The sequence below is a fragment of the Bacillus rossius genome (assembly GCF_032445375.1).
Source record: "Bacillus rossius redtenbacheri isolate Brsri chromosome 9 unlocalized genomic scaffold, Brsri_v3 Brsri_v3_scf9_1, whole genome shotgun sequence".
Taxonomy (NCBI): Eukaryota; Metazoa; Arthropoda; class Insecta; order Phasmatodea; family Bacillidae; genus Bacillus; species Bacillus rossius.
The window spans coordinates 12,373,136-12,400,411 of record NW_026962012.1 but is presented as its reverse complement, the minus strand read 5'-3'; the positions used below and the strand labels follow the sequence as shown (position 1 = coordinate 12,400,411).

The following is a 27,276-nucleotide window of genomic DNA, read 5'->3' as shown; positions in this document are numbered from 1 at the left end:
AGTTTCGGAGCACTCCCCCTGCAGATGTGGGCACTCTGCCGCGCACACAACACACTCCTGCGGCCCTCAATCAAGTGCCGGGCGGGGAGGCCGTGGGGGGACCCGGCCCAGTAATAAAAGGAGGGAAGAGGTGGCTCTTACATGGAGCCACGCGGCACGAAGGGGACTCTTGTCACTCGGCCGGAGCTAACACTCTCGCAGGGCCCGTCGCTCCCCTCCTGTTTGCTCGGGCCCCATCGAGCCGCGGCCACTACAACCGACCATCCACGACCAACCACGACCAACCACGACCAACCACGACCTCTCCTCGTCAGCGCCGCCCCCTGCGAGGTACCCACCACGTGCTGTCTGCATCAGCAGACCTAGGATACTCACCAGTCCATCGCGAGGGCATCTTCTCTCTCGGTGTACCTAACATCAAGTCGAGGATTTGAATTCTAAATTCCATTTCTAGCACATTAACCGTATTTGGTTGAAAATTTTTTATGTTTATTAGTTTAAACATTGGACATTATGAAGGTAAACAAACCACTTTATGAAATTTAAAAAAAATATATAGAAATTTTGATAAGATACATTGTTTACCATTTAAAAGAGTGGTTATGTTAGGTGTAAATATTACAAAATTTTGATGTCATGAGAAAGGTCTGCCAGTTTATGTTAGCTACATTATACTACTTTAAATATTGTGGACGTTTGGTTTGGTTAGCTACATTTAAAATACTGTAAAAATATTTTATTTGCTGGTATGGGATTACATATTTAATATGAGGGTTAAATATTGAATAGTTATTATTTTTTCGCAAAATGTTTTAAGAATTCCAAAATTTATTATATTTATTCATATGTTTTCTAATTATTATGTAAAATACAATTGAACAAGTGGTTTTTCAGTTAAAGCCATTTTAGTAGTGTTTAGGTTAGGGTAGCCACATGTGACAAATAGTATTTTTGGGTTAACCTTTGGTGTAAAATTATTATAAATATTGCCTGTAATGCAAATATGGTGACGTAAATTGGTGGCATGCTTTAATGGCGTAGCATATAATGTTTTCCACAAGAGATTGATGTAATTTTGTCGTCGCTGATCTACGGTTTTAATGATGCTAGCTGCTCAAAACTGTAGGATTCCCAAGAAGGGGGGAGGGGGGGAGTTGCCCGACACAAGGCACTCTGGACAGGAGCTCGCATGTTGTGTACTGCCCGTATTTCGACCTACAAGCATGCGATAATAAGAAAGCTTTAAAATATACAGAGAGTTGTCCATGTTTTGACGTTTAGGTTTATCATTATCCGTTTCACAGTCACGATTTTGAACGCCCGGGACCCCCTGACCCCCCCCCCCCCGGTAAACCCCATGCATGTAAACATATGTAATTTTCAGGATATTTCCTGTTCCAGCTCGTGCATACCTTCGAAAGATATTTACGAGACTTATCTGAACATTTACATCAACACGTTGATACAGTGGTAAAAATTCCATTTAGTAACTTTCAGTGAAGTACTTTTCCCGACTCCACCTTGTACATCGTAGCTACCTTTAATAAAGGGCGAAGACTTAAAACTTGAGTTGGTTTTATTGTGATCATTCCAGTTTGTACTGGAACAAAACTTTTACGATTTATTGATAAGGCTTAACATTCTCTGAGACACAAGTTTCATTTTTATAGTGTAGATTTTTATACTGTTTAGATGCATTTACCAAATACAAAATTGTCCTTTTTTGTTTTCAGTTTCTGGGACAGCTGTAGTAATATAAAGAGACATCGCTCTCAGTGAAACTGCTTGAAGCAAGGCGATTTCAAAAGGAGCTGAGACTCGTCTGATCGGCAGGTTACAAGAGAAAGTTGCTTGCATCAATAATTTGAAGGTAGGTCCTACGTAGAGCTTTCTTTGGTTTCCCGATACAAGGCCAAGGATGAAACAATAAGCAGTGATTGAGCCAAGGCACGCATTTACTGCAGCCACTACTGCAGCTATTCATTAATTCTCTTCGTCTTGCTTTATTAAGATATATTACTAACATGCATACATATTGTAATACAAACTATATAACTGATATATAATAATAAAAGTGAGTGTTTTTCTTTCTGCCTGTGTGCCTGACTGTTTCTTGCGCAGCGCGGTAACTGGAAAGCTAAATAATCGTTAAACGTGGTTGGTTGGTCTCCAGTAATGTAAACTAGATCATTTCGGGCACAATGTTATTCTTATGGGACTACGATTTTGATGGTGGCGGTTTGCCAATCGTAAGGATTCGGCCATCTTGGACTCAAAATTACTCAAAACTCTTCAAAAAAATGACTCAAAATTCTTAGAAATTCCCCTATTCCAAAGGAAAAACTTTCCGTTTTGAAAGAAAAATTCTCGTTTTATTCCTCAAAAATTCAAAAATCGGAATGCCTCAAAAGACTTTTACCTTTGAAATAACCCGAAGTCCGCAAAGCGGGGTTAAGTTCGCATCTACAAGCCGCCATAATCTGCCGAGGTCATGACCTGCACCTTCACCGTAAACTTGAAATTGTTTAATTTTGACCAAAACATTCTGAAAAAATTCCAAAAAATTATAAATTAAAAAAAAATTATTTAAAATGTTTATTTCCGCATGTCATCCCAGTCCTCAGTTCAATTCCCGGCGAGAGTAAACATGTAATTTATGTATAAAAATTTTAAAAAATTCTTAGTTGCAATTAAAAAATTAATAGAAATTGCTTACGTTTCACCCGCCATATTGTATTCTAGAAATTTTGAACTTTTCTTTACGGCTGCCATCTTGAAAATCCATAATTTGTATGCTAGAAAATCGGGATAATTTAAAAATTAATAAAAAATTATTTAAATTTTTTTAATAAATAACATTTCGCCATTTTGAAATATGATCTTACGGCCGCCGCCCAAAAAAATTCTTAAGTACTATCGTAAAAAAATTAGAATAATTTTAGAATTTATAAAAAAATTAAATATAATCTTAATAACATTTTTATTAAAAAACACATGTCATGGAGTATTTAGTTCGAATCCAGCGAGACAAAAAAAAATGAGTCGGACCCTTCCTCCACGAAAGCCACCGACAGACTGACCTCCCACCAACAATGCCAAGGTAGATATTGCCAGCTAGTATGTCACGCCCACCATCTGTTATCGTCTGCTGGAGGCCGTCATCTAGGATCCAACTTATTGTTATCGTCTGCTAGAGAGTGCTACCGCCATGTTATTTTAATTTTTACCAGCTAGAGTGCAGTAATTATTTATTGCCACGACGCTCACCATCTTGGAAATATGTATTTATTTAGCTATAAATTCGGAGAAAATTCCAAATTCCATTTTTAAAAAAATTCAATCAATGTACTGATTGGTTCGATCAGTTCCTATCCTTGGTTTGAAACTTTATCGATACAAGAAAATATTATATTTAACATTTTTTATTCAATAAAGCAGCTTAGGTTTGTAGTATACCAGCCTACAGTAAGCTGATGATGAAATATTGGCCACCATCTTGGAAATGAGTATTTATTAAGCTAGAAATTCGGGAGAAACTCTAAATTATATATTAAAAAAATCGTCTATTAATGTAAGATTGACTCGATAGATTTCCGTTCTTGGTTTGATTCTCGGTCAGTGATAAGAGTAACTAATGCTTAAAATAAATTTTTAATTCTGTTTCCCATTTCCTTTCGTGGAGTTTAGTAATCATTCAGTTTACGAAAAAGACTCTATACAAGATATCTGTCTGACGAAATAAATACATGTTGTGGTGCCTATCATGGAAATCTAATTTTTCGATTCTTAGGATACGTTCCAATCAGGTCTTATTCAATGTTGGGCGTGTAGACCAAGCGTCTCCAAACCAAGTGGTATTGTATTTTTCGATGATACTCGAAAAACATTTTATACAGGCCATGTCCAGTGTCAGACGTTTAGACCAGGCATCTCCGAACCACGAGATCAATCATGTCCTGAGTACAGATTTAACGACCAAAAATCAGCGAAAACATAGCAAAATCGGAAGCGCAATCAACGAGAAGGAAGCACAATAAAAAGGAAGCACAATCAACGAAAAGGAAGCACAATTGCAAGCATAATCAACGAAAAGGAAGCACGTTTGGAAGCACAATTTAAAAAAGGTGTTACGAGAACTCAGTCATAGTTAGAAACAAAAGGTTTACAAATGATAAACAATAAATTTTTGAAATCTAAATAATTGATTTATTTTTCAATATTATACACATTCAAGTTAAATAAGTTATTATTGTAGGTAGCCAGCTTCCCTCAGTTCTTTAAGTATGGAGGCTACTTCGTCGATGTGCGAGTAGTTTCTTCTACGAACCGATGTCATCAACAGTCTCAGGCGATCAAACAATATGTTGAGCTCTTCCCATTATGTACAATCTCTTCTGCTATCGTCATCTTCCTGGAATTTATGTTAATAATTTTTTTTAAGATTACTATCGTCCCAGTGTTTATCGTAAGCTTGATCAGAATAATTTATTTTATAATGCCGTTTACATCATTTTGGGTCTCAGGAATTCATTACAACTTTCGATCTTGCCAGCTTTAGGTGCTTCATCACTGTCTTTGGTCTTATCACCAGCTTCAGAGTCACTGCCGCCAACATCGTAGAGATCAGCTTCTTCACCCAGATCTCTGTAATAATTCTAAATCTTTTACGTATTCTTGCCGATCGGATAAACAATAAAGGTTAATGATATAGCCAATGATTTTATGTATAATACAAGATGGTGGATGATTACATGAGAGTATGGGAAAATAAAACACAAGTGGTTGGTTGATTAAGTGAAACGTGAGAGCGTGAGTAAATTAAATATAAAATGTTGGTTAAATGAAATGGGAGAGCATGAGAAAATTTAATCCCAGATGGTGGATGTATGAGGAAGACTATGATGACTATGAAGAGAAGGAGGAGGTGATGTCGGTGATGTCACAAGTTAAAGGTGATGACGATGATGTAATCCAATATGGTAGGAAGTTCTAGAATTCAAAATGGTGAATGGAAATGATGTAATCCGCGATGACAGACGGAAATTACATAATACAATATAGTGGCAGAAAATGACATAATACAAGATGACTGACGGAAATTATATAATTAAACATGGCGGTATATGTTTGTTCACTTTAACAGTATAAGAATATTCAAAACCATAGCTCTAATATTTACGAATAAATTAATATTAACCTCTATGATGGACACTCCTGAAAAAAATATATTATGTATGCATGAACCATGCAATCTGAAAGAATGTGCCATTCCTCTTGTTGGATGGTTGGCAGGGGGATACTATACCACTACGGGTAAATGAGTGCATTCTTAGAAAATTGTGGGATGGAAAAAAATGTTAGAGAAATTTTGAGGGAAAACTTCAAATCTATAGAAAATTTAGGGGGAAATAGGGATATTTACGTGAAAGCGGTGACGTCAGAGGTCAAAGGTAAAGCATCCGAAATCTGGATCCACAATCCACTGCCCTCGGAGGTACATAATCATACTACTTAGATCTAACAAATCACTGCAAATTACTGAAAAAGTCTCTCACATTCGTTTTTATGCAACTTTGTTTGTAATCGATACACTTGCGTTTATCTCAATTTATTCGTAATAAATGAATTTAAAAGTCATATCTCAGCTAAATACGTTCTGAGAGTGTGACTTTGCGTTCAAGCGACGTATTAACAGAATGAAATTACGAGATTTTGCCCTTTGTAAAATATCTTGCATTTCCAGCGCATAGTTTAATTGACTCACTACCTTGGAGGTCCATAAGAAACAATATTTTTTGACTTCTAACTCGGAGGTCGTGTGTTCAAGTTCCACCGCTTGCATGGGAATGTATTTTTATAATTGGGCAGTTAGTTTGTAAGCCGACTTTTTGTAAGCTTTTGGACATACGCCATTGCTAAGCACATGTATGTCTGCAGAAGAAAACTACAAAAAACCCAAAAGACAAAAACACAAATTAAGCAAAAATTTGCATCATTTGTGGTTTTTTTTTTTCGTTCTCTTAGTCCATTTTTCTTTGTATTTCTTTGTTTGGTGTCCATTTTCCTGTTATGGAATATTATGTGGTGTTTATATCCTGTTGACAACAGCAATTTTTTGCTTGATTTGTGTTTTGTCTTTTGGGTTTTTTGTAGTTTTCTTCTACAGACATACATGTGCTTAGCAATGGCGTGTGTCCAAAAGCTTACATCAAGTCATGCACTCCCATTGCACAAATCTTTCAAAGATAATAGTTTGTAAGCCGTCTTATTTAATAATAAATAAGAGTTTAAAAAAACTTTAAAAAAAACACGCTTTTATAGAAAATCCAACTAAAAAATAGAAAATAAATTTTAATAAATTTAATTTAAAAACAGTGTAAAATAAAAAATGTATTTTAATTTAAAAAACCGTGGGGTGCATGGTGTCAATAGTTATAATTATTTTACTGACAGATATGAGTAGAAGGATTATCATTTTGATAATATCTTAAAAAGCACCCCACGCTTTTTTTTTAAATAATAGAATACATTTTTTATTTTACACTATTTTTAAATTAAATTTATTAAAATTTATTTTCTATTTTTTAGTTGGATTTTATATAAAAGCGTGTTTTTTTAGTTTTTTAAACTCTTATTTATTTTTTACTTTTTAGATTTGTTTATTTATAAAAGCGTGTATTTTTAATTTTTTAAACTGTTATTTGTTCTAATCTACTATTAATTCCGTGATAACTATAAGTAACTGTAATTATTTTACAAATTATTAATGTGTACAGCTGTATTGATTGTCAAATCTTTATTTTAGAAGCCATTCAAAAATTTTAACGTTATCAATATATACAGTCAGACTTAATGGTATGGTTATTGACGAACAAGTGATATCGACCAGTCTTACATACTGTACGAAATTAATGCTATGAAGCAGGAAAGGATGGGAGTTACGGATTAATTATTACGTGAAGCGTTCCACATTTACGGTACAGGAATTTAGGGAAGTATAAGGATTGAGAAAGGATGAGAAAAGGACCTGCTCAATGAGAGTGTATACAATATGTGAGAAAGATTCGGATAGACCGGAGTGGGATTCGAACCCAGAGCCTTCCGATGACATGTCGGCTGCTCTACCATCGGGCGCTCGATGTACGATAAATATGATACAAAGCGCCCCACGCTGTTTTCACAATAATACTAGTATTTTTCATTCATTATTGTTTTAAGCTTATTTTAAAAATTATTTCCTCAATTTCTTCCAGGTAAAAATCCTTAAACTGTAAGTTTTGCTCTGAATCCAAATATGTTTTTGATATATCATCTGTCAAACTTATCCATATTTCGCGTGTTTGATGTCTTTTATTTAATGAGTTACTGACCTTGGCATAGTTTGGAATATTTGTAACTGCTTGGTGTAGATTTCCAGGTTGGTGTTCGAGTTGAATTTCAAAAATCTGCCCATCAGGTGTAGCTATTGAGGTTATGCATATGGTGTTTGATTTCCCATCTGCTGTTGGTTTCATAGCAAAATCAAACCTCAATTTTTCCATGTTTCGTGAAATATTTGCATAAAATGTTGTTTTATAATAATGTTTCATTCTCTTGGTTAATTGGTAAAATGAAACAAAGACGTAATTGTGTTTCTCTATTTAACGAAGAAACAACATTTAAAGCCCTTATTTCAGGTTTTTTCTTCATATTTTTACAAATATAGATAATATGCTCTTCAAGAAAGTATATTGTTCACAATAATCACAACCTACTCTCACTTTTCATTTAATTAAATGTCACAATATTTAGTAGGCTTTGTTTATATCGCGCCAAAGACAAACTGAAAGAAAAGAGTTCGCACATGTGCGAAATTGTTTTCTTTACAAATACGTCTTTTCTTCATTTTACCAATTATATAAATTGACAAAAATCTTATTTTGCAAATTGATTAATGGAATAATCTTATCAAATTAGTGTATTGTCATCGGTCCTCGATAAATCTACAAAGTTTGAATGAAATCTGGCCGTTTAAAGTGGGTAAAAACCAGCCAAAGGAGTCGGTTACAAACATGCAAACAAACATGCAAACAAACATGCAAACAAACATACAAACAAACATACAGGTGAAGCTAATATAAAGCGTGTAAAAAGCGAATGTGCGAGAAGTGTTTTGCCTTCAGGAGCAAGGAATTTACATGTTTTCTTTCTTTATTAGATTAGTACACTACGTGTAAGGTAGATGAACGAGGCAAGGCAGCGCGCCGATGCATCTGCAGGAAGGGAAGTCATGTGGAAAGTGGCAGATGTACATCTCAATCAATCATCTGAACACTTTTGAAACAAACCGTTGTAAAGGTATCTGCGAGAAATTGCATAAAATTCATCGTGAACATGGCCAGGTTTATACGCTGTCAGGTTGGCGGTAAAGGAAGAAAAGTAGTTCCAACAATCAATATATTTTCTTTAAGTGCTTCGTTAAAACTGGCGGTAAATGTGGGAGTCACGGCTTCTGAAAAGTGTCGAATAATATCCGAGTGAAAAGTTGACAAGATTAGGTAAGCTAAAAATTGTTGAAATTAAAAAAAAACTGCTATTAAATTGTAATTTACTTATTATTAAAGCATATAACATAAACTAACCAACCACTACTATTCACCTTATTTTACAGAAGCTGCAACTCTACACATTTACCAATTTGCCTTTGGAAATCTATTTATTTTTGTTTATGAATCTCGGACTAAAGATTATATACATGTATGAGTAACGTATTTATGATAGTGACAATGTTACCTTTTAACATGATCGAAACATGTATATAAGAAACATGGCCCATGACAGTTTTGAACGAGTCTAGCTGATGATGTTTGTGGAGGTTTTTTTTGTCTAATTTTCCCCATGCTGTTATGTATATTTTATTGTGTATTGTAATTCTGTGTGCTATGGGATCCTTTGTGTCATGTACTGCAAGAAGAGACAATGGATTAAGCATCTGACATTGCAGCTGTGTGTATGTTATCTATCGTGTTTATTTATTTACTCATAATGTTGTTGTATTTCTTGGCTTATGCCATGTGTAATCTACAGCCGATAAATAAAATAATTAATTAAACGGAAAACTAGCAGATGATGATTGCTAGCAGGGCTGCCAAGAAGGGGAAACCTTATTTTCACAGACGAGAGAGCCAAACGCCCGATCGTGCATCTTCGGTTTTTTTTGGTTCATTGTAAATAAATATGGCGGTGTTGATAAAAGGATACTAATGGTCAATTCGGTTAGGTTAGCTACATTATAAATACCTTAAAACATTGATGACGGTTGATTTGGTTAGGATAGCTACATTAAAGATACGAAAAGAAAAACATGAACTTCGGGTAACTTCGGGTTCTGGCTCTCTCGTCTGTGAGAAGAAGGCTTCCCGCCAAGCAGCGGCTGCAGTGTTGCCACCACCGCTGGCCAGGCGAGGAGGAATGCGCGCTTGGAGCAGTAATCGCCGCTGGAACTAGCCGCGCCCTCTCCATCGACAAAGCGTTTCCAATGGGGCAGTCGTCCCGGCTGGCGAGGCGGTTGTGAAACAGGACCGACGTGTTTACAAAACAAAAAAAAAAGAAAGAAGATTGTATTGTGAAGGGGGTCGAGATGGCGGGTCTAATTTAAAACCGCGGTGTCAGGAAAGATTACGAGTGGGGCAGGCGGGCCAGGGCTATTTCCGACACCCTCGAGCTAGCGCGCCTGCCGACAGAGAGCTGCCGGTCTTTGGGAACACAGCCTGTCCGTCACTCTAAGCCTCCTAGCCCCTGACTGGCGCCCTTCCTGGTGTACACATTCAATTTCAGTTTCGGCACCGGTCAAGTACCGACACAAACATTTCATTAAACAAAAGAGTGTGTGCGGGTGCTTCTGTATGTACGAACGGTAATTACTAAAGTATTTGTAGGCAAGAGCTACTTGGTAGAGACAAACAATTACAAGAAGACGTATATACAAAACCAGTAACATAAATTTTAAAAGTGTGTGCACAAACGCTGAAATTATATTATATACAATTTTAAAAAAAATTATTAATGCAGATAATTTTCTTAAATGTTCCAGAAAAAACATACCGTAATTAACTATGTCATTATTGTTACAGTTTTTTAAATGAATCATTTGTTTTAATACAGGTAAAGAATAAAATTCTTAGAAAAATAAATTTATATTCTATGTGATATAAAGACTTTTCCGGAAGGACAGTTTACAGCACTACCTAAAAATAGATAAAACTATATGCCCAAGGTGTTACTTGAACTTTCAGTCCGGTGTTATAAGTTAGCAAGTCAGTATGCTGAAACTAAACTACAACCGCCGGTTTAGGAAAACTAGACTTATATCTGAGCGTGTTGTTTAAACTGTCCACTAAATTGTGTGTGATTTTGTTTTACAAACTCACATTACAATAATGTGAATGACAATTGCACGGCGGCCAACTACAGGATGAGATGTCACCGTGGGAGTGCGGCAACGCACCACAATGGAACAAACATGGACAAGTGTGATGCAAACGAGAGCAGCTGGAATGAATACTCACAAACCTGTCGGCTCTCCTTGGCTTGGATCCTGGACTTGAGCGCAGATCTCCGTGAAGGAAGGATGCAATGCTGTCTGGCCATCGGCGACTCTGCATTAGAAACAGAACCAGTGTTAACTGCCATTGCTCGAGTTCGCGTCATCGCCGCACACATTGTCTACCACATAGCTCTCGAAAAACAATAGCCATGAAGTACGAACCTGGCACCATGTTGTGGTTATGGAATGTAACAGCACATTGCTTGGTATGATTTAACTTGCGATTGATAGTAAATAGCACATCAAACGGTGAATATCAGGGAATCAACATGAACGTACACACACGAGACACTTTAAGTTTGGTTGTAGAACTGTAGAGATTGTACTTGTCGTTCGCATTAATAATGGCCAACGAACGTATCTAGTGAACATGTTAATTTTTTATGTAAATTATAAATATATTTTTTAATAAATTCAAGCAACTTAAAAAGTAAAGTACATAGCTAACAAAAAATGGTTTGTCGTAGAAACATTCTTACTTAACAAAAAAGTAAAAATAAAAGTATGCAATTTTTTATTAAAAAATAATTATGCATAAGTTAAGAAAGAAATGTACATGGAAGGAATAAAAATTCAACAAAAAAAGATATAAAACGCACAATCCAAATAATTATTTCATCAGAAGAGTATACAATCAACATCCTGATGATTGCCTGTGGCTATGATTTTATGTTTTTATATGAAGCTAGCTTTAGAACATTAGGAAAGTTCTAGAAGGATAGGGTGGGACGAGGTTGGCCTGGTGCCGCTACAGAATGCACTGCTGGGAACACCGCCGCGCCGGGCAGCAAACTCTGATCGTCATGATGGGCATGAGAGTGACATAATTCAACCAACTTGTTACACAGCGGCAGGGAAAGAGGATACGATGGAAGATAAAATTTCAAACCACATGGTTATAAAAAGAAAAGCTCAAAACAATGGCAGCTTCAAGATTGCAATGAATTCAGGGTGGTTTGGTGACCGACTCGGAGCTCAAGAATAACTACCATGAAGCACATCGGGAACTGAAACTGTCGACTGTTGTCTCGCCACGAGAATGGCGAAGTTCATGCCTCGCAAACTCAGTGAACAATACAGCTAGCATCCTTGCACAGAGAACACTCAAGCTGGCGCCCTTGCACAGTGAACACTCTAGCAGGCGTTCTCGCTCAGTGAACACTCTAGCAGGCATTCTTGCTCAGTGAACACTCTAGCAGGCGTTCTTGCTCAGTGAACACTCTAGCAGGCATTCTTGCTCAGTGAACACTCTAGCAGGCATTCTTGCTCAGTGAACACTCTAGCAGGCATTCTTGCTCAGTGAACACTCTAGCAGGCATTCTTGATCACTGAACACTCTAGCAGGCGTTCTTGCTCAGTGAACACTCTAGCAGGCATTCTTGCTCAGTGAACACTCTAGCAGGCATTCTTGCTCAGTGAACACTCTAGCAGGCATTCTTGATCAGTGAACACTCTAGCAGGCGTTCTTGCTCAGTGAACACTCTAGCAGGCATTCTTGATCAGTGAACACTCTAGCAGGCGTTCTTGCTCAGTGAACACTCTAGCAGGCATTCTTGCTCAGTGAACACTCTAGCAGGCATTCTTGCTCAGTGAACACTCTAGCAGGCATTCTTTCTCAGTGAACACTCTAGCAGGCATTCTTGCTCAGTGAACACTCTAGCAGGCATTCTTGATCAGTGAACACTCTAGCAGGCGTTCTTGATCAGTGAACACTCTAGCAGGCATTCTTGCTCAGTGAACACTCTAGCAGGCATTCTTGCTCAGTGAACACTCTAACAGGCATTTTGCTCAGTGAACACTCTAGCAGGCATTCTTGCTCAGTGAACACTCTAGCAGGCGTTCTTGCTCAGTGAACACTCTAGCAGGCATTCTTGCTCAGTGAACACTCTAGCAGGCATTCTTGCTCAGTGAACACTCTAGCAGGCATTCTTGCTCAGTGAACACTCTAGCAGGCATTCTTGATCAGTGAACACTCTAGCAGGCGTTCTTGCTCAGTGAACACTCTAGCAGGCATTCTTGCTCAGTGAACACTCTAGCAGGCATTCTTGCTCAGTGAACACTCTAGCATGCATTCTTGCTCAGTGAACACTCTAGCAGGCATTCTTGCTCAGTGAACACTCTAGCAGGCATTCTTGATCAGTGAACACTCTAGCAGGCGTTCTTGATCAGTGAACACTCTAGCAGGCATTCTTGCTCAGTGAACACTCTAGCAGGCATTCTTGCTCAGTGAACACTCTAGCAGGCATTCTTGCTCAGTGAACACTCTAGCAGGCATTCTTGCTCAGTGAACACTCTAGCAGGCGTTCTTGCTCAGTGAACACTCTAGCAGGCATTCTTGCTCAGTGAACACTCTAGCAGGCATTCTTGCTCAGTGAACACTCTAGCAGGCATTCTTGCTCAGTGAACACTCTAGCAGGCATTCTTGATCAGTGAACACTCTAGCAGGCGTTCTTGCTCAGTGAACACTCTAGCAGGCATTCTTGCTCAGTGAACACTCTAGCAGGCGTTCTTGCTTAGTGAACACTCTAGCAGGCGTTCTTGCTCAGTGAACACTCTAGCTGGCACCCTTGACCAGTGAACATTCCAGCTGACGTCCTTGGTCAGTGAACTCTCCAGGTAGCGCCTGTGCCCAGTTAACAATCAGACTGGCACCCTTACCCAGTGAATGCTCAAGATGGGGTTCTTGCGCAGTGAACACTCCAGCTGGCACTCTTGTTCATTGAACTCAGCAGCTGGCGTCCTGGCCCAGAGAAAAAACCAGCTTGCACCTTGGCTCCATGAATGAAGCAGCTGGCACCCTGCCCAATGTACACTTAAGCTGGCGCCTTTGCGCAGTGACACACTATTGGCATTATTACAGTGAACAGTCCGGAAGGCGCCCTGGCCAAATGAACATACCAGCTGGCGCTTTGCACTGTGAACATTCAAGCTGGCTATCTTCACCAGTGAACACTTAAACTGGCATTCTTTCCCATTGATCACTCAAGCTGGCTTTTTGCCTAGTTACACTACAGCTGGCACCCTTGTTCACTGAACACTCCAACAAACGCCCTTGATAGTACTCGCCAGCTGGCGCCCTTGCTCAGTGAACACTCAAGCTGGTATTCCTGCCCAGTAAACAACTTAGCTGACGCCCTGGTTAAGTGAATGTATCAGTTGGTGTTCCTGCCCAGTGAACATACTAACTGGTATTTGGCCCAGTGAACACTCAAGCTGGTGTTCTTGCCCAGAGACAGCTTTAGCTGGCGCCCTTGCACATTGTACACTCTAGATGGCATTCCTGCTCACTTAACGTACCAGATGGCGCCCATGTACAGGGAACACTCAGTTTAGTGCTCTTGCCCAGTGAACATTCAAGATGACATTCTTGTTCAGTGAACACACAAGCTAGCATTCTTGCCCAGTGAACACTAAATATGACGCCTTGGCCCAGTGAACGTACCATCTGGGGACCTTGCAACGTGAACACTCAATTCATGCTTTCTTGCCCTGTGAACACACAAGATAGTGCCCTTGCCTAGTGAACACTAAAGCGTATGCCGTGCACTGTGAAAACTCATGCTGGCACCCTTGCACAGTGAACACTTGAGCTGGCGCTCTTGCATCGTGAACTTTCAAGTTGAATTGTTTGCTTAGTAAACACCACAGCTAGTGAATTGCACAGTGAACACTTAAGCTGGCACTATTGCGCAGTGAATACATAAGTTAGCGTTCTTGACCAGAAAATGTACCACCTGGTGCCCTTGCACGGCGAACACTCAAGCTGGCACTCTTGACCAATGAACGCTCACGAGACTTGACTTGACTTGACTTGACTTGACTTGACTTGACTTGACTTGACTTGCCTCGCGCGGGGATAAAGTTCCCGCCGAAACCCGATCCTTCGCGAATTCACGTGGGGAAAAGACGATCAGGCCTGCCAACTTACAGGGTGGGGCATTAGCGCTTCAGGTTGGTTCGTTACCGTACTGACGTACCAAGGCCGCGGTGAAACAGTATATGGAATGTGCGTAGCATCCGATCTGAGAAGCCTAAGATGTACATCAAGTTATGTCTCTGCCCGAACACGCCCGAATATTCACCTTCGGCCAACCTCGGGATTTTTTTATTTTTGCGCAGGAAAAATAAATTCAAATATTAAAAGTGGTCGGTTAGGTTAGCTACATTAAAACACTTTAAAACACTATGGACGGTTAGTTAGGTTAGTATAGCTACATTAAAATAAAATAAATAAGTATATATATATATATATATATAAACCCGAGGTTGACCGAAGGTGAATATTCGGGCGTGTTCGGGCAGGGACAGAACTTGATTTACATCTTAGGCTTCCCATATGATCTTACCACTTGAAATATCATGATCCAAACTTTTACTGTCGGAAAGTACGAGTAGAGAGGATTGAGTATGCGGTGTTCGCTAACGTCTATCTAGGACCCGGCCTTCATATAAGTGACTGCCTCCACTAAGTCGCGCTGTACATGTGTAAATATCGGTGATGAGTACGTGTGTACGCAATTTTTTTTATACAGGTGTTTCTAAATTTTACCCAGAAAATACGTCTCAGCACATTCAGATCCTACACACTATTAATTGGTTTTGTGGCTACAATATAGCAAGGATGACTAAAAGACTAGGTTTGGGATCGTTGAGTAATATTTCCATATAAATACTACCACATAAATACCAAATCGATACAGCTTATAAATACACATTTATAACTTTCTTGTGTTCATATTTATCATCTTCTCTCGTATACATATTGATCTAATGGTGTTCCGGTAAGTTGAGTATAGCGTATACGCTTAATGTAAGTGCGCCTGCAGGATATCATGCCAGGAAATACGTACCAACCGCTAGAAGACTCGCCTCTGTGTGATAAAGTGCGTAGTAACCAATTTTATGCCTTAAATTGCAGGGATTGGTGTACAATTAAACTATCAAAACCACGCGCCGATAAGTTTTTATAACTTTTTGGATTATACAAATTATATTAATTATTTTCGTACACTGTGCACTGTAATATGTTACATCATTATTTTGATTAAGAACTGCTCCCATAAATTATATGTTTCATTTACGTTCATACACAAAACCGTTCAACACAAAGGCATTTTATACAAAAACTTTGAAACATCATTTGTAATAAATCAATAGGATAGTCTTTATGTAAACAAACGTATCTTTATTACATACATAAAATTGAGTTTGAATGTTCTATAAGCAAATCGCATGCGAGAGAGGCAAAAATAACTCAACATATCAAGTCTTTAACTTGTTTTTGTTAGATAAGCGTACATTTGTATTATTAGAGGTGAGATCCCATCAAAGTTTAAATAACTGTTATAGATCTTGCGGTTATATATGTATTGTATAAACAAATTAAATTTTCTTTAATTTTTGTGGGCGTAACGTCTCGTATACATCTAGTCAGCACGGAGGGTGACATAAAACTACACAGACCAGGGATATTGAGACACGAACAAGCAATGGCTCGTAGTAAGGAAACATCCAAGCCTAGAGCGATGTCGGAAACAAACAACAAAAACCTCAAAGTGGGAAGACCTGACCCTTGTACTCTGGAATGTGAGTCCGTGGCCACTTCACTTCGTACTTTGTGTTAATGGAAGGTTTAACTCAGGTATATTCGTATTTAAGAGAGGGAGGGGCTTTGGAAATATATTAAGAATATTTATTTACATAAAACATCTTAAAAATGGCTGTTATCGCCCATTATTAGAAATTATATATATATATATATAAATATATATATATATATTTAAGAGAGGGAGGGGCTTTGGAAATATATTAAGAATATTTATTTACATAAAACATCTTAAAAATGGCTGTTATCGCCCATTATTAGAAATTATATATATACATACACACACACGATGTTCGGAAAATCCGAACGTAAATTAAATTTTTAAAATTAAAGGGGAGCAGAGTATGCCCATATTAGCGGTTGTGTTTGGGAATAAATGTCCCCGCAAATTTACACGTACGAACATTATTGCGCACATTTAATTCCGCGCGCATCTAGGTGTCACTCCAGTGCATTTTATTCGTTGCGTGGATCGTTACGTATAATCATTGACTATATATAATATATGTATATTCAATGGTGTAATCATGTGGCACAACACGGTGCAAAGATGGAAATCTCACATATGCACATTCATTCGTTACAGGTTATCCGTATCAAATACAAATGTTACGTCTCGAAATTACACCATAAGGGCAGTTAATCAGTACCCAGGAATGCAGATTTATTTTATTAACGTCACGTAGAAGACAGTCATCTCGTTGGTGGATGTCAAAAGGCATTACCAGTATGGAGGTGTACGGTGGTTCGAGTTTACTGGCTGATTTGAAGTTTCAGCCAGTGAGCGTACTGTACAAGAACTTTACAAGAATGTATCCGATTAAATTCGAATTTTTCTGTGTTAATTTGGGCCAAAAAAAGAAGAAGAATGACTCGCCATCCGTCCCACACTGGTTGTTCAGTCGAGGCGTGACTTCCTTTGATGTGACGGCGAAAGACCGACAAATGACAGATCAAACCCGTTGCGTATCTTCGTATCAAGTTTCGACACGCAACGACGCAACGAGTCCCGTTCACCCATGCACATTTTGTTTTCGCAACGGGGTTACGTCACGGTCGTTTGCAACTTATGGACACCCAACTACCTGTAGAGGTCGCACGATCGCAGCACGGTGACGTATCATGTTCATCCCGCCATCTTGGATCCACCATCTTGGATCCGCCATCTTGGATCCACCATCTGGGATCCGCCATCTTGTATCCGCCATCTTGGATCTGCCATCTTGGATCCGCCATCTTGGATCCACCATCTTGGATCCGCCATCTTGGATCCGTCATCTTGGATCCGCCATCTTGGATCCGCCATATTGGATCCGCCATATTGGATCCACCATATTGGATCAGCCATTTTTAAATCGAGTGCCCCACTCACTCATGATGAAATTTTCGTCACGGCCGCCAGAAAAAAAAATAAGAGCGCTGGCGCTCTCTAGGAACAAACAGCAGAAACAAAGTCGACGGTATCCAAGATGGCGGCCTCCAGTGGAACAGATAAAAATCAAGAGCGACGCTGGCGCTCTCTAGGAACAAACATCAGAAACAAAGTCGACGGTATCCAAGATGGCGGCCTCCAGTGGAACAGATAAAAATCAAGAGCGACGCTGGCGCTCTCTAGGAACAAACAGCAGAAACAAAGTCGACGGTATCCAAGATGGCGGCCTCCAGTGGAACAGATAAAAATCAAGAGCGACGCTGGCGCTCTCTAGGAACAAACAGCAGAAATAAAGTCGACGGTATCCAAGACGGTGGCCTCCAGTGGAACAGAAAAAAAAAATCAATGTGGCGGAAGGAGGCTACCATCCATAGAAGAGGTTCAGTTAGTTGTTTAGTTATTCACACGCACCACCCAATTGCTCTCTGGCGTACATCGCAGTGGATGTTTGGTTGTGGTGCGTTGGGACATTCCGAACAGAATCAGTAATAAATAACAGGTTATAACTGGTATAGTCTTGTGCCAAATAAAGTTGTGCGTAATGAACTCTAAATAATTCTGTGCTCAGGAAGAGTGTGTAAGCGAGTCATTAATTTGATTCTAAATTATATGTAGATACTATCTAGATAGTAATTTTGATACTTTTAATTATTATTTATTTTAAGAATTAAGTTTTTACACGAGTATTTTGCGTTATATTTTCCTAAACAAAATTATTTTCCAGCTACTTTCACCATATCATAGTTAAAGTTAATGAATGGATGCGTAAACTCAATATACTATTTAATTAATTAAATTAAGCGTATTCGTGGGCACAGAAAAATATTGCTAGAAAAGGAGCTGTTAAAAAATATACATATTTATACATAAATATAAATATAAATGTAATTGAATAGTTGATTGAGTAAATGCATCCATTCATTAACTTTAACTGTGATAATATGGTGAAAATAGCTCGAAAAGAATTTTGTTTTAGGAAAATATAATGCAAAATACTCTTGTACTAATAAGTCATAATTAAGAGTATTAAAATACTATTTAGATATCATCAACATATATTTTCAAATCAAAAATTAAGGACTCGCCTACTCGCGTTTATTTTAAGAGAGGATATTATCGATGTAATTATTCATACAATTTAAAGTCTCTTTGTAACACAAAACGATGAATCAGAAGTTAACTTTGGCTCCAAATGATTCTTAGAAAAAAGATGGGCCACGTTTTATTCTTAATGACAGGAAATTGCAGCAGACATCGCAATTTGGTATTCAGCTGCCAATTATTAAAATAATTTTTCCGAGGTTTTTTTTTCCCCTGGGAAATGCCTAGATGTTTCGTTTTTAGAGGCGATACTTAAGATCTCGACAGCGTTCGCCTTTCATTCTCTATCTGGCGCTGAATAAAAAAATAAAATAATTGGGGGGGATTCCGGCGATTTGTTCCTACTTTTATTTCGACGTTTTCTAGCGCGGCCTTGACGCTCAAGGCGTGGCACGCACTCTGCTGCCAGACCAGTTACTGCTGGGACGTGCGTAGTGCGAGGATACAGCAGCGACCCTTGACGGACCTGTCTTGGCTTCGGGTCGGCGCAGAGCTGTGCGGCGCGCCACACTAGCCCGCAGAGCTGACACGTGTCACCTAGGCGAGCAAGCAAGGCGACATGAGCTGGTGTAGAAATCACACGAATAATTCCGCAGACGAACTTAAAGAATCTGACAATTTATTCTCATCACAGAAAAACGATCTAAGCGTTTAGAAAAAAAAAAAATTGGTTGTCTGTAAAGTCGGTTTACGGACGATAGTTTAACGTGACAACGTCATAACAAAACACTGATGAAATGATTGATCCAGAAGAAAAGGAAATATCATATTCGGCCTGAGACTGAGCCGTAATTGGTTTTTGCAACCAAACCATTTAGGCATTAAAAATATTATATTCTTTGAGGAAGATTTTTTTTTAAATTTTTCTTTCTTTTGCATGATAAAATCTACCTCTGCATACTTTTATGAATAAAATTGAATCATTTTTATTGAATTATCACTATTTTGCATGGATACAAAGGAGTGAAATGAAATGTGCAATTGAATTAATAAATTAACTTTTATTTGCATTCATTAATTCAAATATATTTATTACTTTTGAAATGTTGCGTGTGCCGTATTTATTTTTACAAGTACAAAAAAAATTCGCAGCTGCCGGGTTATGAACCGACAACCTTTAGTTTAAAAGTTAGGTATGCTAACCACACACCCACGAGGCCATATTAAAGTAATGAAGTTTCAGATGATATATATAAATTTACAAAAATTTTGTTCACGGTAGGGGAATAATATGAACACGATTTTATAACAAATACGCATTCCAAATACACCAAACTTATTTATAATGTGTTACAATATTTTTTAAAACATTGTGCAAAAGATCCCGGGTGTAATTTGAATTATTATTTGTAACTGTAAAACTCCATTGTTGGTTCAAAACGTATTTGAATTTTCAACATTACTTTTAAATAACCGTACCGATTGTGCTGAAAATCGGTGGACGATCGTTAAATGACATAATATTAATAATTCAAACGACGAAAATATGATTGAAAAGTCAAATCGATGGTTGTTCCAATCGAGTGGAAGAGAGATTCCACGCATGCGTACAATGAGCATGAAGAGAGATGCCACGCATGCGTACAATGAGCAAAAAGGACACATCCGTAGTGGGACATCCGTAGTGGGACACTTTTTCGTGCGTGTAGCCGGCGTTCATCGATTTATTAGACGTTGTCACGTCAAAAATAATAATCAAGATTTCATATAAATAATTATACTGTTTAAATTTCACGATAGGTATAATACTCATTCCATTAAAACAAGGCCGTTCTTCATAAGATATTTTCAATATAATGATAGCTATGGGGTAAGAGAGCGTACATAAGATACTGCCATAGATACAACAAGGTACTCACACTACCTAGATCTTATTACATGCAAATACGATGTATTTTCGTATTTAAAAGTAATTTTTTTTAAATCATTCGATCCCGTTATAAAATCCTACAAACTTTGTCTTAGAGCTGTATTATCAAAGTAGTTAACTTACCGTTGTAACATTAGTCAAGATGTAGTAACGCTTTTTTTATTTTTACACATTTTTAGCATTATTATCCTCACAAAATTTATCAACGATAATAACTTATGATTGCCTGACATTCCCTGGATTTAAAATTTTATCTTTAAATTATCTTATTCATATTTTATATCTTGCCTTATGTTTAATTTTATACTATTTTCCTGTTGTGTTTGTGTCTGTTTCTGGATTTATTCTGGTATTTGTACTTGTAGTTTTTTGTATTTATACAGTGCCAGCCTGTTTAGGATAATATCGGTTCGCTTGCATTAAAAATTAATAACTAAATAAATTTCTACAAACCGTATTTTCCAACCGGCAAGCTTTTATTTAACAATTTATTCGGTGTTCCTTTTTACTCTAATTAGAGAGTTTTTTTTATATGAAACTCGGTGAATGTGATTAAAAATGTCAGAAAAATAAACTTTCTTAAAAGTAACTTATTTTGGTTGTATGAATTTATAATTGATATTTATATTAGAGGTTATTGCAGGTAATATAATTACATGTTTCTGATGTTTATAAATATGAATTCACTGCATTTGATGTTTATAAAAAACTATAACAAATATATTAAAAATATTTTTTATGAAATTTGCTCTACAAAGAATATTGTGGCAAAACTGTCAAAATGATTCAAACTTTTTTAGAAATTTCACGTCCTCTATTAAGAGTGTATAAATTTTTTAATTAGAATTATAAGGGAAAGATTCCATCATAGCAAAGTCTATGTATATTGTCTAATGGCAGTATGTTCTCTAAGTTTAAGTACTTTTGTTCTCTAAATTTATGTTTTGCGTAATTATTTTATATGTTTCGATGTTTTTATGCCTGGTTATTGATTTTGTGAAAAAAAGTTTCTACAACCAAATGAAAAAAGTTTGTATCAAATTTCGTTTTTGTTAAATGCTATCAATTTACACGGGTAGGAATTTGTATCGTAAATCACGAATGGTTGTTAAGTTTAAATTTAAGGCAGATCAACTTATGTTTTATTTATGACAAAAGCACCGTCATTAGTAACGTCAACAGTAAAACAAAATGATTAGAAAGTCGAGCTGGCGATCAGAAGTGCCTAATAAGTGCCTAATTTTCGTGGATTTAACACGACGTTGAAAATTATAATATTTCAAAATAATTCGTTTTATAAGATTCAGTTTTTTTCCCACAAAAATTTGAACTTATTTAAATATATCGTTGCAATTTAAATAAACACCGAATAGTTGGAAATTCATCTAAATTTATATTGCATACTGAGAATATGAGATCGAATGCAACTTCGTTTAAAGAAGACTGACTTTTAGATGTGAAAGTAACAGAAGCTGGAATAAAATTATAAAACCGCCGAGTTGTTGAACAACGCCAAATTAAAGAAGATTTACGACTCCTGAGTAGATATATTATACCTAACCCGTCGACGAGTACGATAGCGTTTCCGATCTACGCAGAAGGAAGGACATCCCTGTTCGAAGCTTCATCGAAGTCCAGCCCGAAGCAAATCCTGAACAAAGGCGTAAGAAAGGAGTTTGTCACAAGTTGTGTTGAACTACTGAGACGTCGTCAATCTCAAAAACTATGGGTAGGTATCATTTCATTCTAAACTTCAAAACAAGATTGGTTTGTCCCTTTGAGTTTGATCTTCCGCGTTATATTTCAGATCTTTTAACTTAATTTGTGTCATTTAATTTAAAGTAAATGAATTTAAATTAATTCCCGTCACAGGTTCGTATTCCGTTTTAAAATAAACGTCAGTATTTACTATTGATGTAACAATAGTTGAAATCTAACGTGCATTATTATTATTTGTTAAAACAGATTGATATATGACTGACTGTCTGCTGCCATTTTTATCTATCATTGAGATTGAATGTTGTTATAACTTCACTTTAGCATTGTCCCAATAATCAGCTTTGGTAATAATATCCAGCGTCGCAGCTACTGCCGCTGACAGTAACTAGTTCTGGTCAGTATAGTTCTTTTTTTAATGTCCCCTACAATATTATTTATGACTAATAAATTTTGCATATTCAATTTTAGAATACTTGAAATATGATTAACTCGTGTTGAATTAATATTGGTTTGGTAGGTACTTTATGTGAGTCACTGTCCGTAATTATCAAATTCATTCATCTAATTATTTTTTGTGTTATACTAAATTCTTGCTAGGTATTGCACCATACACATAGTATACTGTAAGAGTGTTACATGATTTAGATGATTATATGATGTCCACATGTCACATTACCATTTAAAAAAAATTGTTTAGTTCAAGTGAGTTAACATGTTATTTAAACATTTTATTTTAAATGTCGCCCAACGATTTATGAGTTATTAAACTTTTCACGCTATAATTGAGATATATCTTAACGTTTTAAAGTACTTATTTGAATTCCAACACGTTAGTAATTGACAAAAATTGATTTAAGTGATAATTATTTTTGAATGTACAAATATTTGCGGTGATAGGTTCACACTTACTTCCTATTTGGTTGCGGTTTTTGGCAAACGTTGGAGCTCACACGAACAGACCTACATTGATTTTTCTGATACAGTTTGTTTCACAGGTTGGAAAGTAGAAAATCCAGACAGTCACTCTTAAGTCTAGTCATTATATTGTAGTATGAGTATGAGTTAAACAAGTAAAAAAATTAATAGGAAACGCATTAATTTTTTTACTAAGTATCTAAAAAAACTTCTGAATAGAATATTACAAGAACAAAGTTTTTTTAACTTTATTTCTGCAGCAAGCTTATCGGACATCATAATAATGCGATATCGAAATAATCGGCTAAAAATTAATAAAAAACCAAGCTGAGTTGGTGTACGTAGCCATCTCGCCGCCCGCCCGGGCATACGCACACACACGGTGCGCAGAGCTTCAGGAGAAACAACGCGACTTCAAAACTACTCAAGATATCCGAGTGGAGTCTGCTTACGAAAAGCATTTAAGAGTTCGCTGAGTGCCGAACAGTACTTTTGATTCCGAATTAAGTTTCTAAACTGTATTTTTAGAAGAGGTAAAATGGCTAAAACGCGTGTTTTCAGAGTAATGTTAAGGCGTAAAATATCCGGTACAGATACTTGAAAGCACTTAAGGGACTTGCATTACACATTTATCTTCATTTCTCCGCTATATAATGTTACGGTCACAGTTGTCCTGTGACGACGAGAAGACTGCGCGCCAGTCCAGAGGAGACACCGCGCTAGAAGCACCAGCGAGCGTCGCGCCTATCATCCCGCCTCACTAACACACACACACCCCTGACGAGGCGGGACTCCAGGTGTAGCTGGTTCTTGACCTGCCTCAAGCCTCGACTGCCTGGAGTCGGGCAGCACTAGACACTCGCCGCCGTACAACTAAACAAAGCTAAACAAAACTTTGATTTAGTATGACTCCGTACCTGACAGTCAAAGAGTGCAAGTCCGCATTTGTTGATTTTTGTTCAGTTGCATGGCATGTCTTAAAAGATCGTTTTCCATCCATCCAACCATAACATCGTATCTCAGCCAACGTTTTCTGGCACACTCGCGAGAGGTTGCAGTCGAGCCGAGTGCAGTTACTATGTCAAGTAGCTGAGGATGTTGTAAAAGGTCGCCTCTGTGGAAGAATGTGTTCATAATGGAAAACACGTTGACGTTGAAATAACAGTTTTATTTACTTTCATGGGAAGCTGTCGATTGTGACTTGAGGCCTAGTTTGATTCTGAGTTCTGTAAATATGGGAAAGAGGTGTTTTTTTTTTTCCTCGGGGCATATCGCGAGAAGTTCTGCTGGCCGGGGTGTTTCTCCGTCGCCAGCTGTGGAGAGGGGGGGGGGGGGGCTTGACCCTAAGGGCGGGCGCGGGTCGCAGCGGGCCCCGCGGCACAACGACCCCGCGCCAGGCGCCAGGCGCCAGGGCCGGCGCGTCCGTACAGGCTTTGAATATACCTATATACTGTATAGAAGTCGCGAGTGGATAGGATTTACTCTACGTTTTTCAGAAGCGTATGATGAGCAGCTTGGGAACTTCACCGCTGCAGTGCGCTGCCGTAACGCCCTGTATCGTCTTATTTGTTATTTACGCGTTAGAGCGCAGCACTGTCGCCCGCTGTCATTCCACGCACCCCCCACCTATCATTCACTGCAGCTCAAGGTCGTTCAACGGGAGGGGGAAGGGGTGTTTGAAGAGTTCGACACTTGTCCGCTAGGGACCACCACAAGTCGATGCCCTAGAGATGGTGGCGATTGCGGCGGTGAATTAACCAACTACCTCAAACCGTATTAGAAATTTTAACCTGGGCTGGCGACTTCTATACAGTATATATATTCAAAGGTACAGGCGAACTAGGCAACCGCCTAGGGCGGCGCAGCACGACACATAACAGCTCATATAATATGTTTAACGATTATTGAAACTAGATGAAAATGGATTTTTGTAACAGTTGGAATGTTTATATTGATATAAGTAATTATTTAAAGTCCACGGTCACCTGTTTGTGATTTGTTATAAGTAAAAAAGTAAAAAAAAAAAATACAAGCATGCTTACATTTGATTGTTGACAAAATCTTAGGCTTACGTGATGTATTTTGAAGCAAGGAAATTTTTTTTGGTGGTGTCCGGCCCGGGGGGGGGGGCATTTTAGGTTTTTCGCCTAGGGCGCCAATTTACCTTGCACCTGTCACCACCCACCACCGCCTCACGCGCCACTTGGAGCCACGAGCAAACACGCGCTCACGCGAGTCCTTCACTCATCTGGGCGGCATCCGCTTCCCTCTCTTCTACCGCCAAGCATCGCGTCATGTTTGTTTGCGACCCCTGACAACCACGCGAAGTTGTTTACAGACACAGCTGACGGAGCGACGGTTGCGGAAATGATACGTAGACCATTGAGAGCTGCACTGTTACAAATCACAGCAACTGACGGACTTTTCAAAGATGAATTCACCTCAAACCAACGATGAGTCCTTCGCAAGTTCACACAACTAGATCTTCCTACAGGCTTCGGTGTATTCAAACTTCCGAATACTGGCATTCGATATAAATACGGTAAACGCACACCAAGAACAAAATGTGCGTTTTTGCATGATTCTTGACCAGTTTTTGAATGTTTTTTCTTGCATACCAAAATTTTTCTTGTGGGTTCATTTTCAGATTAGGTGTACGGTGTGCTCGTAAGAGTATGAAGATAATGATTAATTTATGATCCCTGGATAATTTATAACCAGCGTTCTTCCTTAATTTGCGGTGTAATTGACGTGGCACAGAACAAAGGCATGTGTTGTCCACACGGTGGCGGGTGGTTTAGAAATGACTTTTTTTGTTTGTTGATTGGGGGGAGGAAGGGGGGTCATTTCAATCAATTCAAGATTACTGGAAATGCCTTGTTTTCTGATGTCAGGTTAGACTCCAAAAAGTATTCATAACCAAGTCGACGTCTGTGACTGCTGCCACACCTCGGCTTCTCTCCGGTCGCACGTGAAGCGGGCTGATGTTGACCTGTGTGTGGGTCAGTGGCTTCTAGTCGTCCAGGCGTCAAGTACCGTCTGTGATACAATCAATTGTGTAGTTGAATTGAAGAGAGACTTGCGACCTGAGCTGTCGCCAAGTAGCGCAGACCTCCAGCCACGGCCTGGAGGAAGAACATCCCTGCATCTGCCTGGAGTTGCAGGGAACCGGGGAGACGCTACATCATGGCGGCTGCACTCCGTGGTGTGTTGCCACTGCGGCACCCCACCCGGCGGGTGTGGCCGCGCCTGCCTGCGCTCCGAGACGTGAAACCCAGCCAACAATGCAGCGCGTTATTAAAGGAGGAGAGAAGGGAAGCCATTAGAAGCCATTAGAATTGGTCAACGTTTACATATATTTTTTTTTTTTGCTTTTATTAATGTTGAGAAAATATTTTACAAAATTTATAAAGAACATAACTTTGTTTATATTGACAGTTTTATTTCCGAATTATTTTATATCCGAATATTTGTTAAATTCTAAACAACCATGACTTCAAAGGAAATATTTTCAAATAGTTATATTTTAATCATGTACTATGCTTTAACGAAGTCCATTTTTTTGCAAAATAAACCGATAGAAAATATATATATTTGGCCTAAAAACTGTTGGAACCAAGATGGCAGCACCGTGGTTACACATTTCCGTTCCTTGACCTCCGTCGCATTCATGGAGTTACCGCTGACTTGATGTAAGCTTTTGGACATACGCCATTGCTAAGCACATGCATGTCTGTAGAAGAAAACTACAAAAAACACAAATTAAGCAAAAAATTGCTGTTGTCAGGATATAAACACCACTCAATACTCCACAACAGGAATATGGTCAACAAACAAAGAAAAAACAAAGAAAAATGGACTAACAAAACAAAAAAAAACACAAATGATGACAGCACAAAAATATCGAACCCAAAAAATTCAGCACAACAGTTGAAACAAGACAAAATCACAGAAAAACGAAAAGAGGAAACAAACACAATAGTTTTCCAAAAAAACAGAAAAAAAAACCACTAATGATGACAGAACAAGAATATTGAACCCCAAAAAAT

The 27,276-nt window shown here is 38.2% G+C and overlaps 1 protein-coding gene across 1 annotated transcript in view; it reads left to right on the top strand.

The window, feature by feature from the left end:
- The window catches only part of LOC134542558 (uncharacterized), a 237,757-nt gene that overhangs the window by 124,665 nt on the left and 85,816 nt on the right, over positions 1-27,276 (top strand). Inside the window, exon 2 of the mRNA XM_063386920.1 lies at positions 1,734-1,870. The gene's annotated coding sequence lies outside the window, so the exon portion shown is untranslated. The remainder of the gene's footprint in view (positions 1-1,733; positions 1,871-27,276) is intronic.